Source organism: Dermacentor silvarum, chromosome 1 (assembly GCF_013339745.2).
Source record: "Dermacentor silvarum isolate Dsil-2018 chromosome 1, BIME_Dsil_1.4, whole genome shotgun sequence".
Classification (NCBI taxonomy): Eukaryota; Metazoa; Arthropoda; class Arachnida; order Ixodida; family Ixodidae; genus Dermacentor; species Dermacentor silvarum.
Genome location: NC_051154.1, coordinates 404,721,189 through 404,733,200, shown reverse-complemented (window position 1 = coordinate 404,733,200; position 12,012 = coordinate 404,721,189). Strand labels below are relative to the sequence as shown.

General features: G+C 45.2%; 1 pseudogene; it reads left to right on the top strand.

The window, feature by feature from the left end:
* The first annotated feature begins 3,708 nt into the window (after positions 1-3,708).
* On the top strand, positions 3,709-11,480 carry LOC119446794 (uncharacterized; annotated as a pseudogene).
* The last annotated feature ends 532 nt before the right edge of the window (positions 11,481-12,012 follow it).

Here is a 12,012-nt window from a genome sequence, read left to right as displayed (position 1 = left end):
AAAATTATACGGAGGCTTGATGCACAATAACGCCATCTGCGCAGCCGTTGTGTTGTCCTGCTCAACAGCGCATGGGGAATTCACACGCGGAGAGGACCTGCCGAGACCGGAGTGTGTTTAGCTGCAATGACGAAGCGAAGTGAATGCGAGGTCAATAGTGAAAAGGGCTAATAAAATTAAACCTAAATCGCCTCGGTGGTGCCTTCCTCTGCTGACATGAGCGTTGCGAGCATCGGCGGCTGTATGCACTGCTCTGAGCGGGACGGGCTTGTAGTACGACAGTAAGCTTGCTGACCTGACCTGTATATTTCATTCGGCGCCGATAGTTTCCTATCGGTCTTATTTCATGCACCATCGAGATGCGACGGCAGCAACGCCACAGGGAGCGCTCTTCTATTGCCTAGATCATCGATTTGTGAGACGCGTAGTGCCAGAGCGCTTATTTCCCAGCAGGATAAACGACGTGCCGCACCAACTTGGCAGCGCACCTGCGTGTATTTAGAACATATCTTCCGAGGAGCCCTTTGGGTGAAGCTGCTGATGTTTTGTTCCGAACGCACACACACACACACAATTCAGCGTACTGTCGCATTTTTCTTGTGTTTTGTCTTTGCATAAATTGATTGACGAATTAAGGAGTGTTCAGACAGAATTAATCTCCGACCGTGCGGGCCTTCTGGCGAGTCCTTCAATTCCAGCGATAGTATCTCCGCTCAGCGCCCTTATAGCATATGCAGTCTTATTGAATGTTACGTGTCATCGTTGAAAGCGAGCACTTGTATGGTTTATATAACTAACTCAATCCAGCAGTGACGAAACACGGCATACGCTACGGACCAAAAATAATGTTGCTGCGGGCAGCATGCATGCTAATGAAAATATTAAATTGACAGCTTCGATCTGGCGTAGGTTATCGTCGCTTTACATCCACCACGTGACAAATTTTGCTAAGATAACAAAAGCTGCGTTCCATGAGTCAAACTCCGTTCTTCTCTGCAAATGACGGAAACATCACATATGTAGTTAATTCGTAGCCATGCAATGTCCCGGCCCATTTCATCGCTGGAAAATTACAATTTCGCAACGATTCGGTCCATTGCTTGAACATCATACAGCCATGTCATAGGCCTTGCTGCCTGCAAAATGTAGTACATGCTTTCTGGCATATCGTCTCAACCTGACACGCGCATGCCGGTCACATCGTGATACTTAATTGGCTCCTTTCTAAAAACAATACCTAGACCGTTCGGAATAGGCACTAAGGTCATGTTGCTTAAAATTTACAACAGAGGAAAGGACAATGAATATGCGGTTAGGGCATTGGTGACGCAAAATAGATTATGCGGAAATAAATTTAAATCAGGTTCGACAAAACACGAACCACGGGTTGAGTGCAGAAGGTAATACAGTGCTTGGTGGCACTCGCCATCTCTCTGCTTTCGAGAGGATATTCGTAATATCTATCTATGGCTGCTGTCTTGGTCGTCTAGTCGGTCTAGTAGTCTTAGTAATCCGACGGTGTTGATCCGATTTAGAGTGTACAAGATTGGGAAAGTGGCTCCAACGAGGGCTCTGCGCTGAGGCATTTTTTATTGACAATCCAGGTGACGCCACCGTCGCTTTCTCCCGAATGAGCGGCCCCGCTCGCCGACCGGACGCTTGTCGCGTCGGAGACCCTACCGCAGCTGCATGGAGCTTTGACAGGCGGATACTCGGTGGCGGTAACACTGAGATTATATCCCACCGATCCATACTAAATAAAATGAAAAAGAGCGGCGGAAAGAACGCAAACGACGCAACAACGACGGTGCGTCGAGCAGACGACAGCTACTCAGCCCGTGAGCTCGCCTCAGTCAATGAGCACTGCCGAAACAGCCGGAGCTAACGTTTATTGGCCGGAGATCCATAATAAGGCGATGGCAGCGCCGCGACATTTTCCGCGTTTTTTGCTCTAGTGCACTCTACCCGCTCGCTTTCCGCAGCGGGAGACAGCTGGGTATTTTATTCTGTGGTAACCGGTGATACAGTGGCGGTCTTTTCGTGCTCGTTGGGTATTTTTCTTTTTTTCCAGCTTAGTGTGTACTAAAAGGAAGCGATGACAGAGAATACCGCGAAAAAGCGACGCAAGATATACTTAGACGGGGATGGCTACTTCGATGTGCCGAGCTCTACTTTGTATAGGCATGAAAAGGCGCATGCCGTCGCCATCGCATCGGCAACGTCACGAGCACAATCTACGAGCGTCGGCCCCAGTGCTCAATCGGGAAACGCGGCAGAGGCTTCGCCTAACACATCGCAAGGTGGGTCGAATGACGGAGATGACAATGACATTTCCTTGGACCACAACGGCAGCGACAGCTTCATAATTGACGGTGGTGAAGAACCCGACAGCGGTGATGAACGCGACGATATGAACAGCGCAAGAAGTGCAAATGACACTTGCGAAAGTGAAGACAGCTCTGATAGTAGCGACGAGTATGATGCCAGCAATTTCTCTGATGGTGACAGCACGTTGCCGTCCTGGTTTTCGCAGTACGGCGGCGAAAAATTGCCTAACTCAAATGTAACAAAGGCGGCCGCAATAGCAGCAGTAATGTCGTTCGCGGTTTCTCATGGATTGACGTGGACAGCACTGGGCGACCTAGCGAAGCTGATAAACTTTATTGTGGGCACAAATGTCTTGCCTCAGAGCAAATTCACATTTCGGAAGCTCTGGTCGAGGGACATGCAGGATGTTGTGCAGCATCACTTTTATTGTGAGCCATGCAAGCGCGTCATGGCAACGCATGGCAATTCGGCTGCGTGCAACAGCTGTCACAGTGTCAGAACAACCCAGTCATTGAAAAATGAAGGTTCCTTCTTTTTCATTCTTAACCTGGCAACGCAACTCAGCCTTATGATCGAACGGACCAAAGAGGAACTACATGAAAGCCTTGAAGCACTTAAACAGCCATCAACAACAATCAGTGACATTACGAAAGGCCAATGCTACAGCAGGCTGAGAGAAGAACAGAACCTTCGCCCTGATGATTTGACGTTGACAATAAATACTGATGGGAGCCCTGTATGGAAATCTTCGAAGACCTCAGTGTGGCCCCTGCAATTTATTGTTATAGAACTCCCTCCGCACTTGCGATTTAAGCACCCGGTTCTCGCTGGGCTCTGGTTCGGCAGAAAGCACCCAGAAATGCAACTGTTTCATGAGGAGTTCGTGAATGAGGTGAACAGCACAGGGGTTGTGAAGTGGACTCACAAAGGCAACATTCATGTATCAAAGCCTTATGTATTGTGTGTCTCCGTTGATGCACCTGCAAGGGCATCTGTGCAGAACATGGTGACCTTCAATGGATATTTTGGTTGCACATGGTGCCTGAATCCAGGAGAGCACAGGGAAGGCAAGTAAAATATTTTGTATTTCAATCAGTCTCCAAAATGTTCCTTTATTATGTATATTTTTTTAAATTCGAAAGTTTTTCTTGCCGCATATAACGCATGAGTATGTTATATACACATGGTACATTTTGTAAAATGCAGATATTTCGTATAGATGCGCACAATGTATGGTACAACATAAACATGCTAACATGGAATCTAGATGTAAGCAACAAAATATTACTTTGTTATTTTCACTTATGTTATTGTTGCACTCTTTTTTATGTTCATTAGGGAGCATGCGGTACACAATGGTGTCTCCAATGGAACAGAGAACTTCAGACCGTGTCAAGAGTGAGATGCATCTGGCAAGCAGGCTTAAAGACACCATCAATGGCTTAAAGGGACCGTCAGCCTTGATGAACTTGAAAGGTAGGTAAGAAGCATTTATGCCCTAATTATTTTCCTGATTGCAGTGGTACCTGAGTCACATGGACATGTCTCAAAGACCCTTGAGTCGAAGGTAATTGAAACTGCTAAACTCTGTCAAACTTGAAGGAGTTGTGTTACCGCCACACGGCACTTCTCAATGGCTATCAAGTTTCAGTTTCATGTCATGGAACGAGTGGCACATTGGTTGCCAAGCTAAAGCTACACAAAAACAACAAAAAGAACTGTCATTTGTAACACTATTAGTGCATATATAAATTATTTTTACCTAGACGCTTGCAGTTTTTGCTCATAGTTTTTAGAGAATGTTTTCGTAGCAGGTATTTATTTTTGATGTTTATTCGAAAGTGCTGCTATGAGAGGGTGCAACTGCCACTGGAAGGCTTTAGTGATTTCGAGGGGGTTTCATGAAACTATGTTGACTTGATGGCCATCGAATTTGCCCATGCAGTAGCACCCAAACTTCCGTTATGTCAAGGCTGTCGGTTGGAGAGCCTTAGAAGAGCATCTGGATTCACAAGAGCATCTGGAGGGCCTTAGAGATTCCTGGATTCACAGCTTTGCTGCTTTTGCGCTATGGGCAGTGTAAATGATTCACTGCTGTATTGTATGTGTCCATAACATAAACCACGTCCTTTAGTGACAGTTGTCTTCAATAATAAGAAATATGTGATTCGAAGACAAACTGAGTTTTCTCTCTCTGAAAACGATTCATGGCGGTGGCAGATATCAGATCTTGTATGGTATGTGATAGTACTGAATATTTATATAATTTTGTCAGTTCACTTTCCATGTAGCAACATTAAGGGGCATATATTGGGTTCTTGCAGTTGCATTGCAGAAGACTTGTGTGCATAGCATAGTTATTTGTTAAAACGTCTTCGCCTGACATTAGTTCAAACAAAAGCAGACTCAAAATTGTGAGAAGCTTAAAATAGCGCAAGACATACAAGGCAAAATGGAAAGACAGACTATACGAGTGCTAGCCTACAACTGGAGTTAAAAGGACACCCCCTGCCCCTGGTTTACATCAGTGCGTGCACAAAAACAACCACAATCACAAAAATTTTGATGGTATAGAGGCTGATAAAACATGAGCCTAAAGTACCATGAAAAAAGAATGAGGTTCTATAAACTTGGAAAGAACCACGAACACAACCGAAAGATTTTAAAATTTTTTCGAAATGCTTGCTGTAGGCACACCTAAAAAAGGCTGTCACCAGCTCAGCAACAACAGTTCCTTCACAATTAATGGCACAAATGGCATACTAACAACTCCATCCGGCCCCCGCCTAATCATCTCTGCTGCCTCAATTGATCACACACCAAATAAATAATCTCCACTGCACAATTTCATCACCCAAGCATTCTACACTGCATCATGAAAAGGATGCTACAGGAGGTCCTTGAGTGGCTCCTTTTTGTGCGGAAGCAAAAAAAAGAAGTGTAACCAAGATATGTATCTTGTATGTCACAGCAAAGTTGTCTTCTTGATCAGATGGGCAGTTGTATAAAAGGCTAGCTTACGAAGCATGCAAATGTTTTGAAGGGCTAGATGATATACTCTCACCATGCATTGTAGCAAGTGCAAGTGTCACCCTGAAGACGTATTCTTGGACAGTCACTTTCAGTGATTCTATCACTTTTGCCAGACATAGTACACGGCAAGTTTGATGGCTCGAGCAGTTTTATTCAACCAGCCAAATCAGTGTGTGTGTACTGAATGAAGGTGATGTCTCCGTAAGTTACTGTCCAATAATATGTCCTCAGATTTTGACGGGTCCTTTGATTGTGTGAAAATATTCTGAGTGGAGCGCCTGGGAAGTATTTGATGCATTTTTCATACACAAAAAGGCTTCATTGTACAATGTGCACAAAATCTTGGTCACATGAAAACAATCTAGAAAGGACAACGGCCTCCTTTTGTGTGATAAAATATCACATAAGAAATGGTGAGCTAGCTGTGACGGTCATATTGCAATCTGATGCTGGAAAACAAAGGGCAAATGTAGGCATAGAATGGCAATGGAGAAACCTGTGTGATGGCGCATCGAGGGGCAATAAGTCAAACATTAAGTTCTGAGGTGGCTGCCAGTCTGTTCTGATGATTTTCGTTAGACAGCTTTCTTCAAGCCTAGGAGAGAGCGCAAAAGCAGGCATGAAGGGGCGATGTTCGAAACAAAACCAGCGGAACCCTCTCAGGTTAAGTTAAAAACACGGTGCCCATCAGCATCACTATCTAACCTGGGATGAGTATCTGGCCATATGATCATGCGTTGAAGTTCATAGTAAAAGCGTGATAGTAAAATTTGGTGTTGTATGTATACTAACACAAGGTACATCTCTTCGTTCAGGTCTGGACCTTGTCAACGGATACAGCGTTGAGTATATGCACTGTGTCCTACAAGGTGTTTCAAAGCAGCTGACGGAAACAATTCTATCAAGTTCAAACTCTGATCAGCGTTTCTATTCTGGTAAAGTAACCCTTTCCACTCCCATTTAGTTTGTATTATATTGCTTACATAGTGAAATTACGAGATGCTTGGCTTGTAGAATAAAGTGGATTCACACAGCAAACAAAATCAATTGGGATTGCCTGACCATGTGTCATGGGACTTTGCATCATCAATTTGATGCTTCTTTACCTAGTTCACAATTATCATAGAAACATCTTAGGTGTCTTCAGTGGACAATTTTGGTGCATAATAATGCTGTAGTCCTGGCTACAAGTAATTCTTTGACATTTGAAAAGGCGTATTGCTGTCTTCATTGCCATTGCAGGCATCTGTTGATATGGGTGCAGTGTTTGTGAGTGCATTAACAGCATTGCATACTCAAGCTGTGGTGTAGGTGAGCTTTCATTTCACAGGATTTTATTCCTAATGAATTCGCTTTCCAAGGTTTTTTGCACTTGTCTGCATTCACACTTTTATGTTCCAGAAAGTGGCAATTGTTAGTATAGGATCACATGGGGGGGTGTGCGACTCTACCTTGGAAAATATCCAATCGATCTGGATTGCCATATTTGCTTGTACATGCAACTCTATTACAAAACTTTTAAATCAAAATAGAACAACCTAACAGGCCGTCATATTAACTGCTTAGCTTCAGGAGCGTAGCCAGGCGGTGGCACACTGGGCAGTGACCTCCCCCTCCCCCCCCCACCACCCACAAAAAATTGCTGGGTTTGTATGGTGCCTGCCCAGATCCCCTCCCTCCTCATACCCGGTCAAGTTGGAGCCCCCTGCCTCTCGTAAAAAAATTCTGGCAACGCCACTGCTTAGCTTTTTGTTTAACATAACACTAGCACTGCTGCAATGAATGACATACTTTTTCATCTATGTTTTCAACCATTTCACTCATGCCCCCCCCCAAAATATATATATATATATATATAATTTACAACGTATCTCTTAACTGAACTGAGCCCTAGGTTTTAATGTGTCCTCGGAATCAAATATTCGACTTATGACAATTTTTGGGCGTGTAATGCTGTTTATTTTGATCTGTTTTGAGCACTTGTTGACCTAGATTTATTGGGTGACACCGATAAAAATAATTAAGTTTGGTGACATTTACAGGTGCACCATCAGCACTTTCCCGAATAGATGCACGGCTGCTGTCCATCAAGCCACCTCACTGCATCACACGACTGCCACGGTCCGTTCAAGAAAGATGCCATTGGAAGGCATCTGAATGGAGACACTGGCTCCTCTTCTATGCTTTGCCTTGCCTTAATGACATTCTTCATCAAGAGTACTGGAGGCACCTCTCCAAGCTTTGCGAGGGTATATATATCCTGCTTCAAGAGGAAACTCACCATTCTTGAAATTGACAAAGCTGGTAAGATTCTAAAACAAGTGCCAGTGCATGCGTACAAGCCAAGTTGGAATTCAAAAGCCTATGTGAGCTTATGGTACTGCCTGCAGATACCCCATGCTGTACATTTACTATCAGTCTGCCTGTTGTACTGCAGTGAGCTAACCTGTTAAATTTTTTAGGTCTTGTATGGCCAAAAGCATGTGCACATAGCAGGGATCTGGAAGATGAGATGGCAGATAAGATGGAACATACTAATAACTGTTTTACTCAGAGTTAGCACAGTGAACATATACATTTGCCTGATGTAGCAAGCCTTCTTACACGTAGGAAAAACATGGCAATACAATTTAATGACATATGGCATGCATAACGCTACAGAATTTTTTTTTTGCAAGGTGCAAAGAGATCGAAAAATCGCTAATGCAGCCAGTGGGCCTCAGTTGCCTGAGGCCCTCTATGTAGCCCATTGCTACAGGCGTGCTTGTGGGCGCTGTCTCCGAAGTTTCGTCGTCATCTGATTCCTCCACGTCGCTCTCGGCTCGCACTTCACGATCGATGCCCTCGTCCGTGCATGGTTTCGCAATGGCAGCATCTTCGTCAACAGAAATAAAATATTCCAGCCAATGTCATGGCTCCCCATCTTGGAGTCAACGCACTGCCAGAAATCGCCGCCGGACTGATCCTCTTTGGAAGGTTCTGCGTCGACGAAGCCTGGCTTTGCAGAAACAGTTGCGCACGCAAGTGGCCATCACCTCCGCCCAGGCCACCTTCACCATCTCAATGGCTGAATACAGTAGAACATGCGGCAAGTTGGTGGCTGGGCAGTCAACAGCAATGGGCGAGCGCTCCATAGTGCGGGGCCTATACGATGCCTTAAAGGAACGTATTATGCCTAAATCAAGAGGCTCGACTTTCGAAGTTGTATTGGGCGGCAGAAAAAGTAGAGTCACTGCCGTCAGAGAAGTCAGAACGTGGTGCGCTGAGCAGTTGTCAAGCACAAGCATCACGCGCCTGCCTTGCCTCTGCATGTTGCAGTCCAATTTGCCGAGCCACTCTGCGAATAAATTGTGCATCATCCACGCCTTCGCATTGTGCCTGTAGTGCACGGGCACATAGTTCCGAAAGCAACGCGGCCTCTTTGATTTTGATTTTCCGAACACAAAGGGCACACGCCAGTCGCTGCCATCCATATTAGTGCACAGAAGTGTCGTAATGCACGCTTTACTGTGTTTACCGCCAGCGCATGAGTCGCCTTTCATGACGTGCATTTTGTCTGGCAGCATCTGATAAAATAACGCAGTTTTGTCTGCATTATACACGTCCTGCTCCGCATAGCTTGCAATGACAGCTCCGTTTGCTACCAGCCAAGTGGCAACGTCTTGGTCGCTTGCTGAAGCCGCCTCGCCGACAATCAATTTAAAAATGATCCCATGCTGCACTTTGAATCAATGTAGCCAGCCATTGCCTGGGCAGAAGTCAGAAAAATCTAGCAAGAATGCGAAGTTCTTGGCTTTGCCCAGCATCATTGGTCCACTTATCGGAATGTTGCAAGCCCGTGCGTCAACAAACCACTTGAGCAGTGCGTCCTCTATGTCTGCATAGGTGGCCTTCCGCAGGCGCTTTCTGTTGTTGGCATCGAAGCTGGCGATCTTCTCCTTGTTCTTTAGAATTGTTCAGATTGTTGATTTCGACATGTTGTACTTCACAAACTCTCAGTTCTTTGCACCTTGAGATAGTTACGTCAAAATTGATCGCTTTGTTTCCATGTCCAGCACTTTTCGTTTTGTGACCGCGGCAGGCACAGCAGGCTCCCCCTACCATCCTGAACTCGACTCAAACGCGACTACGACGAAGCGCTCGCGCCACACACACACACTGACAGGGCAAACAAAGTGCCGCAATTGATGGAGCAAATGTACACGTGCCTTAACCAACCAAGCAAGGAAGCATGGAGACTAGTGATGTCAGATGTCGTGGAGTGACACAGCCAAAACGGAAGGATGTTATAGCCCAAAAGTATCCAAACATTCAGTCGGGCATCGTAGCTTGTAGCCAAAACGAAGCCATAATTTCTGCTTTATAGCATAAAATGGCAGAAGAACGAGTCATCAGAACAAACTAGTAATATTTTTAAAGTTTTCTTTATTTGCAAGTAAATGTGGTAACTGAAATTCTATATTTCGCCAACTTCCCCATGGCACACATGTGAAATCGAACTTACTTCAGCAGCCGGCCGGCGTCAGCTTAAGAATGCATGCATCATTTCTAGCCGGCCGGAGCGCACCTGCGGAGACAGGTGAATGCGAGGGAGTTGTGAGAGAGAGAAGAGGGGAGCAGAGTTTGCGAGGACGGGCAGGAGGGCAATCTTGGAAGCCACACGTGGGCAGCGCGTGTCGGCTGGGAGAGGGCGTGCCTGCGGGAAGAGGGTAGCTCGCTTTAGAGGGGCACAAAACGGGTAGTTCGCCTGCGAGGAGGCTCGGGAAAACGGTCCACGCGTGCAAAAGGGTGAGAGGCCGTGGTTATATCATGTATCGCAACACCGGGTTTACGTCGTCCTCCTTTCGCTGTAACCGATCGGCAGTGCTCAAAGACATTCGTTGTACATGCAATTTTGTGCCATTGAAATAATGTATAGTTTGACGGTCGCGGGGGGCTGGTTTTGTTCGTTATAAGCGAACGTTTGTCTTAAGTAGCGCCCTTATATGTATGCTCGACCGTATAACCTAACCTTAGATGGAAAGAAAGCCCTGGTTGCATGTGTTGAGACTGTCGAGACTACATTTTCAAATTTGTAAAGGCACTGTATTCCTCCTAATTATCACTGTGGTCTTTGCACAAGCCCTGTGTGCCTGTTTACATGTCGGGCAGCATGAGAGTACATGTGTAAGCCTTCATGCATACTTTGCATATATGCATTTTATGCATACTTTGCATGCATAAAAAAAACAAATTGGGTCATGGCCTTGGCTGAATACTATTTTACTTTTCAGAGTCTCTTCTGAAGAACTTCGTATCGAGGTGCGAGGCATTATATGGTGTGGCGTTCATGACATATAATGTCCATGCCCTCCTCCACCTTGGAAACTGCGCCCGTTCCCTTGGACCCCTTTGGGCACATTCTGCGTTCGTATTTGAAGGGGGAAATGGCAACATTCTGCGGCAGATTTCTGCAGCAAAGGGCCTTCCGGACCAAATTATAGAGCGAATCATCATGTTTCAGCAGCTACAGCGTGTACTTGAAAGTCCACTTCTACCTTCTGAAGAAAAAAGGTTGTGCAATGGTTTCCTTGGATATTCACCTGTAAAAAACTTTTTCCGTGTGGATGGCCTATCACTCTTGGGCATAGGTAAGAACATGGTGCTGAGCGCTGAAGAGCAAGATGCAGTGTATGATAGGTGTGGAGTGGTTGTATCCACTGCTGTGGAATATGAGCGGTTTGTGCGAAACAAGCAAGTTTTCCATAGCACTGGATTCAGAAGACCGTCAAAATCGGATACTACCTTTGTGCGGACAGATGCTGGGTGCTATGCACGAATTGAAAAGATAATTGTGCTCGAAGAGACAGGCTGTTGTGTTGTCATCTGCAGACCCGTGATTACAGCAGACATTCGTGCCATTTCTCCTCACATAAAGGAGTGCTTCCTTTCATGTGATGGAACACGGAATGTGTTCTTGCCTAATGAAATTGTTGACAGCTGTCTATGCATAGACTTTGTGCAAGAAGATAAGATGTTCATTTGTGACCTCCCAAATAAGATTGAAAGGGATTAAAGGGACACTAACAAGGAAAACGAATTTAGCTGTGTTAGTAAATAACCGTTCCTCATTACCAAAAACAAAGTGTCTAAAGCTACGGCAAAATGGCAGATCCATAAAGTGAACGCTCTACTGCAACTGCATTCCGTAAAGCTACTCACTGCTTATCACAAATGTATACCACCCCTTCATCACATATGCATACCACCCCTTCATCACATATGCGAAGGTGGCATCTGCACAAATAAGAGGGGGGAGGTCGGGCTGCAGAGCTTTTTGATGTCAGTCAGTGCTAGCGCAGAGGAGGGCTTGTTATTTTAACGAAGGTACATTTACAAGTGGCTCTGGGCATTAAATATGTTATAAATAAAAGGTTAGAAAAGAATAATGTATGTAAAATGCACAAAAATCTGCCTTCAGAAATCTTTTAATGAACAAAAATAATGGAGTACAGGCCCCAACATTTCTCAGGTAGTGGTTAATGTTACAACTGAGGATGCAGCGTATGAAACTTAGGCGGTATTGTTGCAGTAATATATCCAACCTTCACGCTGCAGTGTAGGGTTCGGTGCCTGTTTACATTAGAGTTTGAAGATTATATGTGAAAGCAC